The 10,951-nt window shown below is 46.9% G+C and overlaps 1 long non-coding RNA gene across 1 annotated transcript; it reads right to left on the reverse strand.

Moving 5' to 3' along the window:
* Nucleotides 1-389: 389 nt before the first annotated feature.
* Nucleotides 390-3,567, reverse strand: LOC119175555 (uncharacterized). The gene is made up of 3 exons (XR_005110311.2): nucleotides 3,431-3,567; nucleotides 988-1,085; nucleotides 390-681 (listed from the first exon to the last, which is right to left on the reverse strand). It is a non-coding gene; the product is annotated as an uncharacterized LOC119175555 (long non-coding RNA).
* Nucleotides 3,568-10,951: the final 7,384 nt, after the last annotated feature.

Here is a 10,951-nt window from a genome sequence, read left to right on the forward strand (position 1 = left end):
ATCTACAGAAAAAAAATCTTCATATTATAGAGGCCTTAAAACTATAACCTGGGGTTATAGACTTCTTCTTAACGTTTGTTGCCTTTCTGTAACTTGAATGCACGGTAATATGAAAAGTTACATAGATGGTCGCAGGCATGCAGAAACACATCGGAAGAACAAATCTCTTTATTGTCAAACAATAGGTTAGAAGTATTGACTAGCAACATATTCACAGAATGAAAGAAGGAATCACGTAATGAGATGTGCATACGGCGTTCTTTTTAGCTGTAATTTCTTTTGGTAGAGGCCACAAAACCTCAATTACTTCACTTGTTCGCTGCTTACAGAAATTAAAACAAACATACACACGCACTGCAACTGCCCCACTTTTAGAGCCCTTAATCTTGAGGATCATGGTTTAAGGTAATGTAATCCTAGAACACCAAAGCCTGAATGGGAAGGCGAATGGGAAAGCCAAGGAAGCCGTTATTTTTATAACACGCATGATGATGGCGATTGTGGTCGAATTGGTGACGCTGCTTCGAAACCAATCTCACGCAGCTTGGTAGTTGATTAATTCCAAATCTCAGTAGCAAGTGCATACGATGTTGAAAGGTCCGTTGCAATAGCCGCCTCGGTGCCCACGCTGATCTCGGCATTCCTGGAAACAGGACAGTGCCGACTTCGGGCAGCCGAACCCTGCAATAATACACGTAGTTTATGTTCGTGAGAAGTAAGGAGCAGTACAGATTACCTGATCAGTGACTATCGGATCAAAGTTTCCTAATTTCCGCCAACTAAGTCAGACCGGATTATTTCAGTTTGTATTAGTATATTTAACCTGATCAACCATTCATGCTTCGATACTTCTGCCTTGCTCTTAACCTCTCTCTCTCTCTTCGTTTTGTTTGCGCTGGTAATCGTTTTCTACATTTTATTGAGCAGCTTCATTAAAACCGTCACTTAGAGTTTTCCATTTGAGTAAAGAAATGTAAAGAAAATTACCAATGTCGAAGAATGTGGGGTCGTACGCTACCGCCATATCCACCAATGCGGCGCAGGCGACCAGAAGAAAAGCGTACGCAAGCAGCTTTGATTTCATCCTGAAAAGAAAAGAAAAAAATTACTTTGTGATCTTACGTTTTCTACAGAATCTTTTATATCTGTATAGCAACAATTTTAATATTCCTTTGAATGGTTTAGTTTTATGCTTTATGAAGTTCGAAGACTAGCTTGTATGCACGTGCGAGAATTCGCCTGTCGTAATTTTTCTAATCCTTATAGCACCACACTCCCATCTGGTTCCTCAAACTCCGATTCATCTGTAGTAGTTGACCGAAGCGCTATGCAGCCCACCGTCATTATTACCCAGGAGAAGCAGTGTCGCCTACTGATTGTATTAATTTTTATAAAAGCAGCCCCAAGAGCAGGTAGTGCCACAACTGCGACACAATTGTCGTGAATTCACAGCTAACTGACGAGAACACATTTGTACTGTGCACAATCGCTCATCTTGAGAAGATTGCTCTTTATGACAGCAAGAAAGAAACACATTACGCTATTCGCCCCGAGATCGGGCGGTAGGGGGCAGCCCCATCACCGCCCTAGTGTGGATATGCGACTGGCGGCGCGCACGCAATTCTATAAGCCGAGGTGCGTTTTCTGAGGGGTGTAAGCCGATTGTTGGTGAATGAAATGCATTGGCTGTTGCCTGCTTGTAATATATATATAATATAATTGCAAAATGAATGCACAAATCTCGCCCAACGTTATTGTTACTTGTATTAGGAACGCAATCTACCATTAAAAGGGACGTTCACTCCTGGTGACTGTTCGCACTTTCGCGCTCTGTCACGTTTGTTGTATTTTTATTTTAAGCGTTGAGCTTGTGTCTTGTCTATTATGCACTGTTGTAGCACGACTGATTTCATTCTTCTTGCAAGCTGGTCCTAGACACCGAAAAAATTGAAGGAATAAATTTAATACTTTTGGGCGACGAGCGTAAAAATATATGCCCCGCTGCGGTTGCCTGGTGGCTAATGTACTCGAATGCTGACCCACAGGTCGCGGGATCGAATCCCGGCTGCGGCGGCTGCATTTTCGATGGAGGCGAAAAAGCTGTAGGCCCATGTGCTCAAATTTAAACAATACCGTGACGAAACATTCACATTTTTGTCTTATTTAGTTCTTCAGGAAATAAACGTAAGACAGGTAATAGGTTTATTCAGGAAAGCTACGTGATTCACAGCGATTGACCACCTGGGGTTCCTTAACGTGCACCTAAATCTGAGCACACGGGCCTACAACATTTCCACCTTCATCAAAAATGCAGCTGCCGCCGCCGGGATTCGATCCCGCAACCTGCGGGTCAGCAGCCGAGTACCTTAGCAAAACTTGCGTTGGGTCTAGTTGGTACATAGCACAAAAACAGATTGGCGTCAATCTGTTTCTTTCCTCGCCTTCTTTTTTCCTTTTTCCGTATTGTTTGCGCCAAAGAAGTTAACTTCTTTTTTTGTGTTGAGTACCTTAGCCACTAGACCACCACGGCGGGGTAGGAAATAATCTTCGCAGCATAACAATTATTTGTTTGTTTTTTGCGTGTTAATAAAGTTTTGTATGAAACGTTACTGTTAGCTGTAGTATACTTATTGCACGAAATACTCCTATGTGTTTTCTTCAGTGTGACACCATGAGCCATATCTCCATCGGTGCATTTACATATATTTAAAGAAAACACCAAAGCAACCATAAAAATGGACAAACAGTAGATACACTTGAATGCACGTCATTTGCTGCTCGATACTTTACCAGCTTCAGTGATGACTGCGATGCCAATAACAACGGCAATGATAATAAGAGAAATGACACTAAATATTTAGTTCAATTCACGCAACAGAAAGCCGCAGAGCTTTATCAGCTGGCTTTACGTTGCACAAAAACTGAACAAAGAGCAAAGACACGTCACTTTCAAGGCATACATGAACTTTGTTAAATATCATTGTGCTACTAAAAATACATGTCAATGGACCTTTTCAGAGTACCTAAGGGCCTATAAACACTAACCATTGTGCTACTAAAAATACATGTCAATGGACCTTTTCAGAGTACCTAAGAGCCTATAAACACTAACCATCTCACTTATGATATGAACTAACTACAAAGCTTTGTACAATGACTGATATCATCACAACGAGCCATGTAAACAACCACCTAGTTACATAACGCTCAAAATAAAGTAACAATGACAGAAAAAGATATTAAGGAGGGAGGATCATGTTACGCTTTGTCCAATGTCTTTTACCAATTTTTTATTGTATTTGGCGCGGTACTTTGCTTGTTCTGTGTAAGACAGCTAGTATGCTACAGACTAGCTATGGGTTTAAGTATAGTGAGAAATTTCTCTTTCGAATTTTGCCAAAGACAAGGCTGTATAATTGCGATTACTCACTTGAAGATTGAGCGAACTTCTCGCGTGGCTGGGCTTTCCACACTTGTCTGCCGCTTTGGACGACTGAGCTCTTATGAGTGGATCAGAGATGCCATGCGACTGGTCTTAAGTCACCAATGCTCAGCCTCCCCCCCCCCCCCTTCACTCCCGCCTCTCGGCCCGGGAGGGCAACATTCGGGGAAGTCCGGTTCGGCCGAAGCAGCTGCTTTTACTGAAGTTACGCCAGTGTCGACAATGGTGCTGGTATGAAACTGGGCACGGCCGCATGCCCCGCTGTGATGAATGGTGGACACTCTCTTCAGCAAGGGCTGTGCCCTCTCTTCGTTCAGGCACCTACGCTCGTCGCACAGTCTCAAGACCACACCGACAAATTCTTAGACGTCGGGTTTCCCGGTTTCCGCCGGAGGCGGACATTTATCGTCACAGGCCAGTAGCGTGGCCACAGGCCTATGACGATCATCCTTTGTTTGTGCTTATTTTTACCTTATTTTCGGCGCACAACTCAGGTTCTGCAGAAAATATAAAGTTCCGCACACGGGCGCGCGCAAAATGCGCAAACCACGCTACCAAGTGAGAGGAAACGATGATAGCGAGCGGCCCTGCTTCCTTGTATGTTCCTTTACGTGCCTAAAGGGCGGCGTATCCGGACGGAAACTCTCACGTAGGTTTTTCGCAGCTTCACTTGCTCAAGATTGTTATTTATTTTCTTGTTCCGACATAAACGAGAAGACTCTTTTAAGGTACACCTTTGTGTTGATGCAGCAGGATGTGACGTAAAATAAAACATTGACGTAGGATTGACTTATATTGTTTTCATTTAGTAAATTTACATAGTTGAGTTTTTTAACTTTTTACCTTTTTTGAGAGATGACAAACATGTCTTGCCACACGTGTATGACGTAATCGCATGACGTAAAATAAGATGTGTCCCTAGCATGTCAGAAAGCTGACAAAACTGGAACAGGATTCATCCAATCTCTCGTTCATGTATACTTTTTAATAATAAAATATTCATAACTAATGACAATTTCATTGTCATGATTCGTCTGTGTGTTCTTTATCATCATTACATAAGAGTTAAATCCTTTTCGAATGCGTGACAGTGGTCTCTTCGCAGAGGTACAAGTTTAGCAACGCAATGTTAGCAAAGTAAACCTGCAAATGGCACTGTGAAACAATTTGGTGAGTGTTCAACGCTCAAGTGAACATCAAATATTTATTTCCACTTAGCTTTATGCTATTTTTATTGATCTTGTTAAATGGTGCGTAACATGCCGTTTGTAATTCACATATCTTGAAAAGAAATTGGAGACCCTAAAGCTTCGCCTAAAGAGGTAAACGCGATAGCGATATCCTGTCCCTAGTGCGTATTGGATTAATAATGGCTTCCGTCATCTGTAAGCTTTCCTGTAAAAAAAAAACTAGAAGAAATGAAGGCACAAATACAGACAGAGTCCTCTGCCGGTGTATATGTGCCTTCATCTCTTTCTGTGTTTTTAAGTTCACTATAGAAACACTAAAGAAGAGCTACCAATAGGCCCGTATCGCATCTCTCGTGGGCTTCCGTCAGTGACGCTTTCGCATACGGCTTCATTCTGTGTAAAGGGTAGCATCCTTTAAACTATGGACGATTGTGTGTGTGAAATATTTTGGAGCTTGCTATGCACCCACCACGTGGCCTAATGGGACAAGGCGCAGTAACGTGTGTGCCTTTTGTAGAGTAGCCTGCTTTGAACCATGAAGTTATGATAATTGCATGTTCTGACGCCCGATTGCAATGTACGCTTGTACCACGCATTATTACTGTGATGTTACATGTTGAATTGTGAAGCATGCATACAGCACGCGTGTGTTTGTAAAGTATGCTATAGTTACCATCACTACATTTTCAAGCAGAGTGAGTTATTTTCTCTGCCTTTCCAAGCAGACGTGTGGTTATGTAGTAGAACACCTGCTTGCCTCGCAAACGTCCTGATTTAGGTCCTCACTCGCATGGAAAACTTTTCATTTTTACTTACTGGCACTTTCCTCAATTTTTCAGTAATGGTCAAGATAATGAGGCTTTGCTCACAATCAAAGACACCGACGCCGGAATATCTGTGAAATAAGATCTTTAACGCCAAAGCCTTATAATGAACCACAACAAGGAACCGAACGTCACAGTACACCGTCAAAATGCACCGAATCAGCCATGAGTGATGCACGTGATATCTAAACTTAGCAAACAATGGTGTATTAGCTTGGAAGTAGGGTCCGCAAGAAATCTGTGAGCTAAAAATAGAGCCTATCGCGAACGTTTTTTAGTCCTTCATGATTTCATTTAGGCACCAAATACACATATCTATCGACACCAGTAATGATATAAACAAGTAAGGCCTGGAATAAACAATAAGGTGATACTCGTTACTCTCATATAGGAATGCATCATCTCTTTGCTCTTCAATTACAAATACAAAGCTTTGATTGAATAATTGATTGATTGATTGATTGATTGATTATAGGGGGTTTAACGTCTCTAAACCATCATATGATTATGAGAGACGCCGTAGTGTAGGGCTCCGGAAATCTCAACCACCTGGGTTCTTTATTGTGCACCAAAATATGAACACACAGGCCAACAGCATTTTCGCCTCCATCGTAAATACAACCGCAGCAGCCGGCATTCGATGCTGGGACCTGCATGTCAGCAGCCGAGTACCTTAGCTACTAAACCACCACGGCCAGGCTAATACAAAGCTTTAAAAAGTCTAAAAAAATATGAAGTATGGCGTAGACATTCCAGTAGTAAAATAATTTGGACAGTTGGGCTAAAAAACTTTTATCAGTAATGCAGCTTCAAGAGAGTTACCTGAGAACTGAAAAACGCCAGTGAAAAAGGCGATGGCGTGCAACGTGGCATAGTCCTTTAGTATCTGACAAAGCTTACGACAAGGGTGTGACCACGAACGGTCCTGCATTTCACGCTCAAGTGAACTCTGGCCAAGGTCACTGCGCACAGCCTCTGCATAAGCAGGCGCACGCAAGAGCAAATTGCCCTTGATGGTAGGACGACATCATTCAAACGCTTGTTTCGACCGTCTACATGTAGATCTGGCACAATTGCCAGTCAATAAAAATCAGGCAAAAAAAGTGCTCAGTTGCTGTAAACCTGAACACACTTGGCGTTCCCCTCACGCGAGCGCAGTTTTTGGGACAAACATTTCGTAAGTGATTGAGAACTACAACACGCATTTTGTAAGCACCGCTAGAGACGATGAATTTATATTATCTTTTTTGTGCCGAGAACAAAGTATACAAGAGATGTGTATGCCATCTTATTTTCGATAGACATGGCAAACTTATGATGTCATTGCCCTACTTGTCATGCCAGCTCTTCTGATATCCAAACGTTTGCACTAGCTGCTATTAATAGCATCAATAGGTTTATTGCAAGAAAGGCTGAAAGAACAATTTATATTAAGGCTCAAAATAGGCACAGCCTATACTAGAGGCCTGCCTTAAAGCTAAAAATAAGTGACGGCGGGTGAAAGAGCTCGGACAGCTCTTTCGTGCAGTCGCAGTGGTTATTAATAATAATGTGTGAGGTTTTATGTCCGATAACAAAGATATCATTATGAGAGACGCCGTAGTGGTAAGCTTCAGAAATTTTTACCATCTGTTGTTCTTCAACGGGCACTGGCATCACAAAGCACATGGGGACGCACTGGTTTGTGACAACCTTGGGCGAATAGTGCATCCCTACTTCTCGCCTTTCTTTTAGCTCATGTATACTTAACACTTGTGCGGCAGTCAATTGTCGCACAAATCACTATTGCGACGTACAGCGAAGACGGAAAATGCGAGAGCCTCACAGCTTGACTCGGCGTCATCTACTGCCATGTGCTAGGTAATGGTGGCACCAATGCCGAGATTGTATCTCAGAGTTCAGCACTGTGATGTATTTGCAAGTTATGCATAGTAAAATTCGAGGCTCTGACTTACTAATGTTTTAGGTTTGAAAAAGAGCACTTAGACGAAACCGTGCTCTATTTTCGGAAAAAGACACAATTCTATTCCCATTTATTTCCACGCGCAAAGCGCTTATTTCCATTCCCATTCCATCCCAAGGTCGCGAAAATGTGGAACGACTCCGGAGTCATTCCAATTTCGGAGTAGCAACTCCACAACAGACAGACAGACAGACAGACAGACAGACAGACAGACAGACAGACAGACAGACAGACAGACAGACAGACAGACAGACAGACAGACAGACAGATAGATAGATAGATAGATAGATAGATAGATAGATAGATAGATAGATAGATAGATAGATAGATAGATAGATAGATAGATAGATAGATAGATAGATAGATAGATAGATAGATAGATAGATAGATAGATAGATAGATAGATAGATAGATAGATAGATAGATAGATAGATAGATAGATAGAAGTGTTCAACCTGCCCGCACGACGCAAAGAAATGCATCGAATTAAATACAACGTACACTTGAACTCGTGATTACGGAGTTAGACAAGGAGAGCAGAAAGGTGATCTTAAAATTAATCTGCAGAAAACGAAAGTAATGTACAACAGCCTCGGAAAGAGCAGCACTTCGAGATAGGTAATAGTGCACTTCAAGTTGTAAAAGACTATGTATACTTAGGGCAGGTGTGATGATTAACGGACGTTCGTCACTATGTTTGTTGATAGCGGACGAGAAATCATTAACATGAACTTTTTATTTCATGGCATGGGTGGAACGGCTGACGACGCACGGATACGCTACCGTGTGCAGCGCCGTTGAGTCGGACGTCGCGGCCAACCCAGCAGTCAGGGTCGCAACTCCGGAGGTCCTGGATCAGGCCACGCCTCATGACGACCACACCCGGTAGGCCTCGTCCACGAACCTGCTCCCGGCCACTGCACTCAGGCAGGAGCCGTTCGGCAGGTCTCGGCCTTGGACCTTGAACAGACACACCGGAGCTCGACCTGGCCGACACGTACGGGTCTCACGTCCGGCTCAGGAACGCTCCCAGGAACTCGTCCTCTCGAGCGGTGCTCCGTTTCGTCTGCCTTCGTGGCCTCAACTCTCGAGCTGCAGTGGCGGAGATACCTTGACCAGCGCGACCTCGGACCTCGTTTCCAAGCTTTTGATCACCTTCCGGGCGTAGCGGTTCCACGTGTGGGTTCTGGCCAGCACACTACAGCTGCGGTGCGGCAGCTCACTCACCGGCGTTCGTCGCCTTGGCCAGGGCACAGCCAGGTACCCTCGGGTGCGCACCTCGTGAGCTCGCGGCCCACTTCCGAGGCTGGTGCGTCGCTCGGTACGGCTCGGCACCACTCGGCGATTCTTGATTCAGGCAGCAACTCCCCTGGCATCTGAATCCTCGGCCACCCTGAACCTCGCCCGGCTCCATGGTCCTCTGTACACACGCCCGCGTCTCGCCCGGCAGAACATCTCGCTCGTCCCTTGCCGAAGTGCGACGCTCTGGTGACACTGGCGCTTGATGGCATGGGTGCGGCCACGGAGCAGTCAACCCGCATCGGAGACGCGATGCTCCATGCGGGGCATGGCCAGCCCGTCCAGCGAAGAGCGTGCGCCGAGACGCGATGCTCGACGCAACCGTGACCATTAGCCAGGCCACGTTCATCGCTGTGTCGAACGGCTGACCGTGGAGACGCCTTGCCGAGATCCGCGATGCCCTCGGCAAGGAAGAGAACAGCAGGCCAGGCCGCGCCCCGAGATCCAGTACTCGTGCCGGCAACGCCGCCCCAGCTGGTAGTTGGACGGCAGTAGCGTGGACGGCCGCGTTCCCTGGCCGGAACCTGGATCGCCTGCGTCCGACGCTTCGGCCCGCTGTCTCCCGTCTCTCATCAAGCCAGGTCCTGAATAACACGAGTTCTTCCTTTTCGTCGTCTTCATCATCCATTTGGTGTTCCTCTTCGGAATCTTCCTCATCGATCAATCCCGGTTGTACATCCACACTATCTTCACCTCCATGCACTTTGCTTTCCGTTGTGTGACGCTCTCGTGACACCGGCGCTTGATGGCATGGGTTCGGCCACGGAGCAGTCAACCCGCATGGAGACGCGATGCTCCATGCGGGGCATGGCCAGCCCGTCCAGCGAAGAGCGTGCGCCGAGACGCGATGCTCGACGCATCCGTGACCATTAGCCAGGCCACGTTCATCGCTGTGTCGAACGGCTGACCGTGGAGACGCCTCGCCGAGATCCGCGATGCCCTCGGCAAGGAAGAGAACAGCAGGCCAGGCCGCGCTTCGAGATGCAGTACTCGTGCTGGCAATGCCGCCCCAGCTGGTGGTTGGACGACAGTAGCGTGGACGGCCGCGTTCCCTGGCCGGAACCTGGATCGCCTGCGTCCGGCGCTTCGGCCCGCTGTCTCTCGTCTGCCGCTGCTCCGGCTCGTCCCCAGCCACAAAGCCTACTGCCACGTAATGGTCGCACGTGGCCCAATCGTGGCACGCCACCTCTATGGGCCATCACTGGTCATCAGCTGATTGGCGCACAGTTGCCTCGTAATCGCACGTGCCTTCTTCTCTTCTTCATTTCTTGTTGTCGCCTTCGTGCCACCTGCTCTCCGCTCGTCTTCTTCAGTTCTGGTTTGATGCTCCTCGGCGTCTTTAAGTCCTTTCCTTACAATATCCCCCTGCTCAAGAAAGTTGTTTAGAGGGAAAACAACTTTTCTCACACAACAATGAACAGACGCCGCTCTTCGAGGAGGAGCCTTTCAGCCTCCATGCGAGCTATTTCACGCTCATGCTCTGCCTGTGCTGCTAGACGTGCCTCCTCTCGATCTTTCGCTATCTGGTTCCTCATTTCTTTTTATTCTCAGTGCTCACCCATGCCAGCAAAGCCTCTCCACTCAGTTCCATCTCCTTCCCTAGCTCAACTAGCTTTCTCTTGTCGTCCATTCTCGTCCGCCACACACAAACAACGTGAGGCTCTCAGAGGTAACGCGAGAGCTTGATCCTGGCAGGCTCGCCATTTATCGTGATGGTTAACGGGACGTTCGTCACTATGCTTGTTGATAGCGGACGAGAAATCATTAACATGAACTTTTTATTTCATGGCATGGGTGGAACGGCTGACGACGCACGGATACGCTACCGTGTGCAGCGCCGTTGAGTCGGACGTCGCGGCCAACCCAGCAGTCAGGGTCGCAACTCCGGAGGTCCTGGATCAGGCCACGCCTCATGACGACCACACCCGGTAGGCCTCGTCCACGAACCTGCTCCCGGCCACTGCACTCAGGCAGGAGCCGTTCGGCAGGTCTCGGCCTTGGACCTTGAACAGACACACCGGAGCTCGACCTGGCCGACACGTACGGGTCTCACGTCCGGCTCAGGAACGCTCCCAGGAACTCGTCCTCTCGAGCGGCGCTCCGTTTCGTCTGCCTTCGTGGCCTCAACTCTCGAGCTGCAGTGGCGGAGATACCTTGACCAGCGCGACCTCGGACCTCGTTTCCAAGCTTTTGATCACCTTCCGGGCGTAGCGGTTCCACGTGTGGGTTCTGG

The sequence above is a fragment of the Rhipicephalus microplus genome, chromosome X (genome assembly GCF_043290135.1).
Source record: "Rhipicephalus microplus isolate Deutch F79 chromosome X, USDA_Rmic, whole genome shotgun sequence".
Taxonomy (NCBI): domain Eukaryota; kingdom Metazoa; phylum Arthropoda; class Arachnida; order Ixodida; family Ixodidae; genus Rhipicephalus; species Rhipicephalus microplus.